The following is a 10809-nucleotide window of genomic DNA, read 5'->3' as shown; positions in this document are numbered from 1 at the left end:
CAAAGGGATTATCAACAATCAATAAGAGAGCTGTAAAAGTGATCTTGAAAGACAAAGTTCTCATGAACAATCCTTGAATATCCAGAATCGTGAGAAGTCACATTGACCAAGATTGAAGACTTCTTTTTGTTCTTCCTTTATTCAGTTTGTAATAATACTTTGAAAAGAAACGAAAGCGAGAAAAGCCAACTTGAAACTGGTGGCTACTTTCTTGGGTGAGAGTGCTCAACAAGAAAGAGTCGTACTTTGATTCTGTGTTAGATTGCTGAGTATCTACAAGGATCAGAGGGTGATCAATAGGAAAGAGATCATTAAGATAGATAGGTTTCGGGGATGAAACTGGACAATCTGTAATTGATTCTTTCTATTGGAGAAGAAAATCTGAAATCCGATTGGATTATCAGGACTGGATGTAGGTTGTCAAGTTGACAACTGAACCAGTATAAATTCTTGGTGCAATCTTCTCTAACCCTTAACTCCTTTAATTTTCTATCTTGCAATATCTGTATATGTGATTAATATTAGATGCATGTTAAACATATTATGTGATAGGTAATATTGTTTAATCTAGTAATTTGACTCGCATGCATCTTGGTTAATCTCTTATCCATCTACTTGCAATTGCTAATCTTGTATGCCGCAATTTAATTCCGATGTGTGTATGAAACTGATTTAATTTCTTAAAGAACTAATACATTCCAATTATTTCGAGGTCATACCAACCAACAAGAAGCACTGGTTATAGAGTCCCATGGGAGAAGTCAATCTAGATACTTTCGTAGATGCAACAATTCTAAAACTCTTAACAAGTCAAGAAGCAACTTGAGGACTAGAAAAGAAGTGATAGGCTACAATTGTGGCAAAACAGGTCACATATCAAGAAATTGTAGGTTACTTAAGAGAGATCAATCAAGAGAAAGAGATAAAGACTAAAAGAAGAAAAAGTATAAAGCTACATCAGTAGTTGTATCTGTTAGTGATGTCAACATTGTTTGTGAGGATAATTCTATAAACCTTGCATGTCAAGATTCAAATTGTAACACCCAAAATTTTATAATAAATTATTTTATTAATTAAATATTATTTTAGATAAATAATTTGGTGTTAAAATTATTTTAGATATATGTTGATTAATTTTTTTTATATGTGTATTTTCTATGATGTGTTAATATGTACATATTTGACTAAATGAGTGATATAAATAATAAAATATTATAATTTTTATTTTTTAAATATTTTTCTAAAAATAATAGTATTTCATGGTACATATTTTAAAGAATAATATTTTAGGAGATTTTACGTGTATACGTGCTTTCGTAGTTAATGTAATATCTTCTTAAATGTTCGACTGATGTTAAGTATGAGCGTAGTTATATTTCGATTATTTATAACTATTTTTATTTTTAGTTATTTGTTTTGTGAATAGTTATCTTGAGATAGTAATAATATTGTGTTTAATTTCCTTTATTTTTATATATTTTTTATGAGATTGTGATTTTATGTATATTTATTATGATTTAGTAACTAATATAAAGTGTTAATATTATATTTATTTATTTTATAATTTCAAATATTCTCTAATGATGGTAGTCTTTTAATATGAGTATTTGAAAGAAAAAAAAAAGTATAATTATAGTGATTATTTTGAATATGAGAATCTTAATTATTGATATATTTTAAAAGATTAATTACTTTATTTTATAAAATATTAGGTTTGAAATATTAGTAATATTTTAGTAATTAAATAGTGTTTAAAAGAAATGAGTAAAATGTGTTTTATGGGTTAAGTCCAAGAGTAAAAGTGAATAATAATAATAATAATAATGATGATGATGATGATGATGATGATGATGATGATGATGATGATGATGATGATGATGATGATGATGATGATGATGATGATGATGATGATGATGATGATGATGATGATGATGATGAACAAAAGAAAAAGAAAAAAACAAGGAAGGAGGTATACTACTTGCTTGTTGTCGTCATCTTCCATTGCCACCTCCATAGTCCATACCTATTTCCTCTCCATCTTATTTCTTCAACCATGCCCATTATAGTGGGTGTCGTACAAAATTGAGACCACATTTGTGATCGTCGTGATCTTCTTTTTCATTCTCAACCTGAATCACAAATTGAAACATTTTATTTATTTGTCAAAAATCACATCTCTGCCTTTTGATCAAGATTCTGGGCACCACGACTATTACCAACGAAAACCAAGACCATATTTGAACTCCACGAAACACACTCTTCCATGACCTATGCATGGAATCACCAACCGTTATACTTCAAAAAAATGGGTTTCTACCCTCGTCGCTAGAGGTGGATAACGGGTCGGGTAGGGCGGGTTCGGACCCAAAAACCCCAACCGACCCAATCCGCTGGTGGATTCTACAAGCCCATTTCCGCCCAATAATGAATTCGGGTTAGACGGATAACGGATAATCGGGTGACGGATTAGGCGGGTGGATTCATGCGGGTTTAACTTTTTCGGCCCAATAACATTTTTTGTGGCCATTTTATTGGTTTTTCGGCCCAATAACATTTTTTTTTGCCGTTTTATTTTTTTATCCATTTATTTTATGGTCACTTTTTAATTAAAAAGTCATTTCATCTGTTTTTATTTTTTTTTTCTTTTCAAAATTCTATTTGTTTAACTATTCTAATTTTTTGTTATAAATTGAACAATTTTTTCCCAATTTCTTTTTATAATGAACATTCTAGAGCTCTAATTTTTAGATATTATTGATAAAAATAACATTAAAGCATCATTGATATATACCTAACCAATTTTTAAACATGTTTATAAATCTCGGAATTGATATATACTCCGCCAATTTATAATTGAAATGCAAACATATTTATAATTCTAAACATTAAAATGTAAACTTAATTTACATTATACATTCATGTTTATAAAATCTAAAGATCTTAAACTAAATGTCCAATGTCCTTATAAAAAAATCAGTACAAATAATATCAATGTCCACCCTTGTCATCTAATTTGCTGGCCAATCTAAAAAATTGAACAAAAATTAATTAGTAATACTAATTAGAGTACAAAATAACTATGCAACAAACATGAAAGACTATAAAACAACATAAGTCCAATGCCAGCAAAATATCAAAGCAGTAGTTAGAAATCATATTCATAATTATTAATTATCTTTACAATTGCAAATATTAAATTCATTGGAAAAAATGTAATACAAGGCTTAAAATGGAAAAATAAACACACTCATTAACATATAAACACACTCATTAACATATAAAAAGCACACAAAAATATATAATATAAAACCAATAAGGAAAGAAAATGAAAAAAAAAAAGAAGTTAGCCGTTCCAATTAAAATTGATAAATCTAAAAAATAACAACAATGAATATATTAAGATTTAATTATACCTCTCAAATATGTGAAAAACACAAATATATGGAAAACTCAGAGACAAATCCATGAAAAATATTAAACCAACATAATGAAATACAAAAAAAAAGTTAGTCATATAAATTAAAATCAGTGAATAAAAAATACAATAAATGTATTATGATGGTGTATCACCTCTAAAATCTGGAAAATGCATATACTTTGAGTATTTTGACAACAATCTAAATCAAATAAGCATATAAAATAAAAGCAAAAACATTGTTAGGCAAATCCTACCAAAAAAATGACATGAAAAAAAAAAGGTTAAAATTTATTAACACAACAATTTAAACAAGACTCGTATAGATTAAATTGTGAAATCATATAGTTTAAAAAAAAGATAAGTGATAAAAAACTTGAATCGTTGAAGACTCAAGATACTTGCTCCTTTTAGGGTTGAGCGATAGAGAAAGCCATAAGTGAATCATTGAAGATGATAGTGAGACTGAGTGTGGGAGAGAAACGGAAGTGTGAACGGTTGAAGTGGAAGTGAGAGAGAAACTGATGAGAGGAGCCTGTGAAAGTGGACCGCCGTAGAAAGTGAAATGTTGGCTAGGGTTTAGAAAAATGACAATGAAATTGGGGTTGGGCTTGAGTGGTAAGTGTCCCAGCCCAATAAATAAATGATTAATTATTAATATTAATAATAATATATATTTTTATACGGGTGGGTCGGTCACCAACGGTTTGAAATCTTGGACCCGGACCCGCCCGCATCAACCCACTTAAACCCTAATTTGTTACCTGCAAATCCGATTGGGCCGATCCAACCCGCCCATTTCCTTTTCACCCGAAGCGGGTCGGGCGGTGGCAAGCGGGTCACGCAACCTTGTCCAGCCCTACTCGTCGCAGATATATTGTCGAATTTCGGCCAGCACATTCATCATCCTAAAAAATTGACAGCATATTTGGATTCCTCTCGACGAAATCTTCAAGAAGCACTACTCATTTGCGTGTTTCGATGAAATTGACGTCAGACCCTGTCGACGTTCCAATTCGCCCCTATACCCAAGTCAGACGAACGATTTGCACGTCAGTATCGCTGCGGGCCTCCACCAGAGTTTCCTCTGGCTTCGCCCCGCTCAGGCATAGTTCACCATCTTTCGGGTCCCGACAGGTATGCTCTCACTCGAACCCTTCACAGAAGATCGGGGTCGGTCAGCGGTGCAACCCACAAGAGGATCCCACCAATCAGCTTCCTTGCGCCTTACGGGTTTACTAGCCCGTTGACTCGCACACATGTCAGACTCCTTGGTTCGTGTTTCCAGACGGGTCGAATGGGGAGCCCACAGGCCGACGCCAGGCTAGTAACTTATTTTACGATATTTTGAACATATTTCTTCGCTTAATATTTTTATTAATTATATAACGCTGATTTTTAGGCCACACATAAATTATCAGTCATGTTTCATTGACTCTGCAAATTTGTCAACGCTTTTGGACTTGCTCGTTGCGCGTTGTCGACATCTCATGGTTGCTAAAAATTATTATGGTCGTTATATCTTATGAAAGCGTCAGATTAAGGTAAGAGGCGAGAATGCGTTTGAATTCATGAGTATAATATATTGTGAGTTAAATGAGAAAACTGTATTGTGAGATTAAAATATGGAAAATAAATATTTATAAGATGTTGATTGATTTAATTTCGTTAATTGTGTGATATTTGATATTTGATAATATTGTGATGTGGGATGTCAAATGAAATTATGTGCACATGTTTGATTGGACGAGTTTATGTGATTGATAATAAAATATGAATGCATTGTATATGTGTATGTGATGATAATGATAATTCTTGATTGACGATAGTGATGTTATCAATTTGTGATGTGTTTCTATGATGATCATGATTATGTATGATTTATGATACTATAAAATTGTGATGAGAATATTAAACTACCCCATAATCGATGAAATAGTGATGATTGAAACTTGTGCTAAAGATGATGCTCTTAATGGACTAGTCTAGGCTAACGAGAGGAGAAAATAGATGTTTGAAATATTTGAAGTTGATGTGAATTTTTGAAGTGAAGATTATTTTGTCATCATATAGGTAGGGCCTGACAAGTCTAGTGATTTTAGGGAAGTACAATTGAATGAGTCTGATCGTGGTGGTTTATTGTTGAGCCTTAGGGCAAAATTGTTAGACCTTGGAGGTATTCGGATGGAGAATTCCTAGGTGACTTGGAGGTAGCACTCCAAATGTCGGGAGCTACCATGCAACATACGTTTACCTCAACTGTTGCGTATATGTGTCTCAGGTTGAGTTGAGGGGATTTATGAGGACAAAGCCAATTTGTATTTTCCGTCCACTGGGATAGTGGCATAGTATCAAACCTCCTAACCAAGTACTTTAGAGTTAAAATGGTACCAAATTGTGCAGTAGAGTCTAAGCTCATGCATAATATTGCATTTTTGTGTGCGATTGTTTTGTTGTGATTAATGTGTTTCCAAAGTGATAGTAAATTCTCTTGGATGATGTGATGATATATTGATGTTACTTGAGTGACTTTGACATTATAGTATGATTTTTTTGTTGTTGAGTATTTTGATATAACATGATGTTTTATGATACAGTTTATTATGATTGTTTGTGTGTCCTTATTTATATTACACTATCAATATGATTTCAAAACTTACCTTCTTCGTTGTTTGTGTTTGACTGGTTTGGTCCTGCGTTTGTGAAATCACAGTTACTAAAAGTTAATGAGTCTTGTTGATTTTATTTTGATTGACTAAAAACATGGTTGTCTCTTATATCATTTTAAGCGACTTATTAATTTGGATTATTAATTTGGGTGCCTCATATCATGTTACTCTTAAGCTTGATTTCTTCTCACCTTATAGTATTGGTGGTGATTTTGGCACGGTAAAAATGGGAGATGAATAAGTATGTAAATTTATCGGTATGAGAGATGTTTGGATTGAAATTGGGATTGATTGCAAGCTTCAATTGAAGAATATTAGATATGTTCGTAATCTTTGTCTCAATTTGATTTTGGTGAAAGTCTTGGATATTGAGGGTTATAACACTTACTTTGGTGGTGGTGTATGTGAAATCACCAAAGAGCATCTGGTGGTTGTAAAGGAGCAAATTATACTTCTTTCTATAGGATGCATACGAAACTATGCAAGGAAGAAATGAATGCAATTGAAGAAAAAAAAATTATGGGTAAAATGTGCCTTGGTAACTTGAGTGAGAAATGACTCAACATATTTGTGAATAAAAAAAAATTCATGTGAAAGGTACGTCCCTAAAAAATTTCATTCATTGTTTTGTTGGAAAACAACATAGAGTTTCTTTTCATAATTCGGTCCTCATAAGAGGCAAAATATTCTTGATTTAGTTCAGACTGATGTTTGTATGATATATAGTAAATCTCTTGGTGGTGATTATATTTTGTTACTTTTATTGACAACCACTCTAGAAAAGTGTGGGTTTTTACTTTGAAATCTAAATACCAAGTACTTGGAGTCTTTAAGCATTTTCATGCAAGTGTTGAAAGAGAAAAGTGAAGGAAATTGAAATGTGTTCGATCAAATAACGGTGGTGAATACATAGGTCCGTTTGAAGTGTATTGTAGAAAACATGGAATCAGGCTTGAGAATACAGTTCAAAAGACATCTCAACATAATGGTGTTGTAGAGAGAATGAATTGTACAATTACTGACATAATTAGAGGTATGCTCTTTCATGCAAAATTATCGAAATCCTTTTGGGGCGAAACAATGAGAACTGCAGTGGATTTGATCAATCTTTCTCCATCAATTCCACTTGATGGTGATGTTCCAAAAAGGGTGTGGCCAGAGAAAGATATCTCTTATCGTCATTTGAGAGTGTTTGGATGCAAATGTTTTCTTCACGTTCCAAGAGATGAGAGGTCCAAGCCTGATAGTAAATCCAAACGGTGTGTGTTTTTCAATTATGGTGGTGAAGAATTTGGTTATAGATTGTGGGATCCGATTGACAATAAAATTATCATAAGCCGAGATGTGATATTTCTTGAAGACCACACTATTGAAGATTTTGATAAAGCTGAAAAACTGAAATCAAATTCCATAAGTTACATTGAAGTTGTGCCTAAGCCCCTTGCAGAAACTATGGTTGATAGAGGAGATATACAACTGAAGTTAGATGATGAGAATGTAACTAATGATCATATACCTCACTATGATGAACAGGTTCCAACTAAGCCACCAATTGAATTTGAGTTGAGAAGATCTACTAGAGAATATCAACTTTCTCAGAGATATCCTCCAATTTTTGTTAACTGCAAGTTTGTAAAGATTAAATCTATACGCTTGGTAAATAAACAATCAGTGTCTAATAACATATCCACGGTTCCTGCCAATTAGAGTATATTAACAGACCCACAATTTCTTATTTTAGGACATGCATAACATTTTATCTTTGTGACTGTTTTATTGTAATTGATTTGGATTAACCTTTGATATTATGTTCTTGAATATTTCTCATGATTGTGCCAATCTGACTACTTACGCGTTCTTCTCGCTTATCTTATATTGTTACATCATTTCGAAACTCACCATTTGTTGTTTGTGTTTGGCATTTGCGATGAACGCATATGCTCTGCAAGCTGCAGGTGATAGTTACTATCCTTAGAGTGTCGGAACTCGTCTTATTTTGAATACTTTTATTATATGCCTTTTGTTAACGTCGGTTTTGAACGTCTTTTTATTTTGGAAACTTCCGTTCTAATAGTGACATCGTGCCGGGACTATATTTACTTTTATTACTAAACTTATTTATGTTTATTTCAAAAAAAAATTGTTGTCTAATATTATAACTCTGAGTGGTTAAACTTGATAGATATTATTGGATTACTGTGACATGTTAAATAATTACGTGATGCTCTTTACCTTGTAAATGTTTCTAAAAGTTTACACTTTTTTATGAGGAATTTCATTACTCAATGTCAAAATACAAAAATATTAATTTGGAGTTTAGGGTGTCACAAGTTGTGCTTGAGTTAGTAGCTATAGTTTGAACCTAGAATTTGAACAACTTGATGTGAAAACTACATTTCTTCGTGGCAAAACATAGGTACGGTAAAACTACTTTTTCCAGAGGGTTTCGAAATCAAAGGCAAAGAGCACCTCGACAATGGTACAAAAAATTTGATTTTCATGGAGAAACACGAGTACAGTAAAACTACTTTTGACCATTATGAGTTTGTCAAGAAATTATATGATGATAATTATATTATTCTCTTGTTATATGTGGATGACATGTTGATTGTTGGTCATGACACTAAGAAGATTCAATCTCTAAAGAAAGATTTGAACAGGTCTTTTGCAATAAAAGACTTGGGTCCTGTAAAACAAATTTTGGGCATAAAAATTACTTGTGACAGAAAGAATGATAAATTATGGTTGTCTCAACACAATTACATTGAGAATTTTCTTAAATAATACTTCTATTTTTTAAATAGTAAAACTAAAGATGGAAGATGGATTTCCAATAAATAATATCTTCAATCTATTTTGCAGTTAACGATGAAAGATCGATTTCTAATGCCAAACATTGCACCAAGTTGGAAGCGGTATGCACCGATGAGACAACTTCTTGTGCAACAGCATACATTGGACTTCTACAACAGTGAGAGTATTTATTAGGTCATATGACACGTGTTACACAAAATGCAAATCCGTAGATGTCATGTCATTAGATGAATATTGATTTTGTATATACTATAATACTTTAAAACCTATATAAAATCACTTGTTATTAGTTTATTTTAGTTATTATTGTTATATTTCATCACAAATAAAAGTAAAGTTAATGATATAACAAAATGTAAAATAATAAAATAAATCTCTCAAAAAGTAAATTAAAGTAAATAATTAAATAACATTAAAAATTACAAAAACAATGTTCATCATACATAAAAGTAAATAACTACTAACTAGTGTTATGACACGTTGAATATAAAACTCTAAAAAATTAATTATACATGTCGTCATTTGGATCAGCATGATGTGCATCCAACCCCCGTTGTATAAGATCACCCACATGTTGCATGATAAATGGAAGTTCACAAAAAGCTTCTGCAGCGGTGGGGATATTAAAATCTAGAACGTGGGGTATATTATTTGGTCGCACTAAAAGTGGATGAGATACCTTGTAGAACCACTCCAAATATCCATCATAACACTCAAATGGATATGTAGTTAGATGTATCCTATGATTTGGTGACAGGGCTCAAATATCCCATCCATTCGACATCTACATCAGATAATCTAGAAAGAACTGGAGGTCGGGGTCGTGGAATATGTTGAATGTATCCAAATTATCTCAAACACCTCTTAGGAAAATATGTCACTACAGTGCTGCATAAAACGGAGGTGATATCCATATGATTCTCTCACAATCTCCATATGGCGTCAGATATGTCAATGCATCAATCATATGTATGTACTCAGGGATTTTGTGCTTGCCTTATTTATAACTCCATCTATTCATTCTGGCAATGCACTCAACATCAATATCTTGATCACCTCTTTTACAAATATGTGGAAAATATTCATATATTCAACACTATTGCAAATAAAAATAAATAAATTAATGATAAACATAAAAATTATTAAATAAAAATCATAACAATTAATAATAATCATAAATATTCCATACCTGCAGCAGAGACATATATCCACCTAACTTTTTGGTGTCATAACAACTAGCATATGAGAGGTAGTCATAAAGGACTACGAATGCAACACTACTTCACGTGTATCTGCTTGTACCTTTCAAATATTTGAAAAAGGGAAGGTATTTCGCATCAATTAATGTATGACTTTTATCCATGAAAATTGTACTCCCCTACAAGATTCATACTACCCCGTTGTAGTAGGGCTAATCCAGACAACTCCATCCATGTCTCTATAATTCGCGGGAGAGCTTGTGGAGTAAATTGTTGCAATTTCTTTCCATGAGCAACAATTTTTAGCATTGGTCGCTCTTGTATACAAATAAAATATATGACATTAAAATTAAATATATAACAAAAATAATAATTAATTTAAATATTTTTAATGCACCATAAATAATAATTAATTTAACTTACTTGACCAAACCACAATCTTTCAGAAACATGATGTCAATATCGTGTAAGAAAAAAATATATTATATGGTCCTCCAAGATACCGTGTCAACTCACCCTCCTACTGTAGAGGTTCCTCTTGCATATGCTCCTTGTGTACTACAATATTCTCCTCGTCCTCATCCTCATCCTCATCCTCATCCTCCTCCTCATGTACTACAGTCTACTCCTACTCTTCATGTATATCAATATTAGCCTCGGGATAGATATGTGACCCTTCTTTCCCTCATCATCATCTTCCACTATAATTCGT

This window comes from Cicer arietinum, chromosome 8, assembly GCF_000331145.2.
Source record: "Cicer arietinum cultivar CDC Frontier isolate Library 1 chromosome 8, Cicar.CDCFrontier_v2.0, whole genome shotgun sequence".
Lineage (NCBI taxonomy): Eukaryota > Viridiplantae > Streptophyta > Magnoliopsida > Fabales > Fabaceae > Cicer > Cicer arietinum.
Note: the sequence above shows the minus strand (reverse complement) of the source record.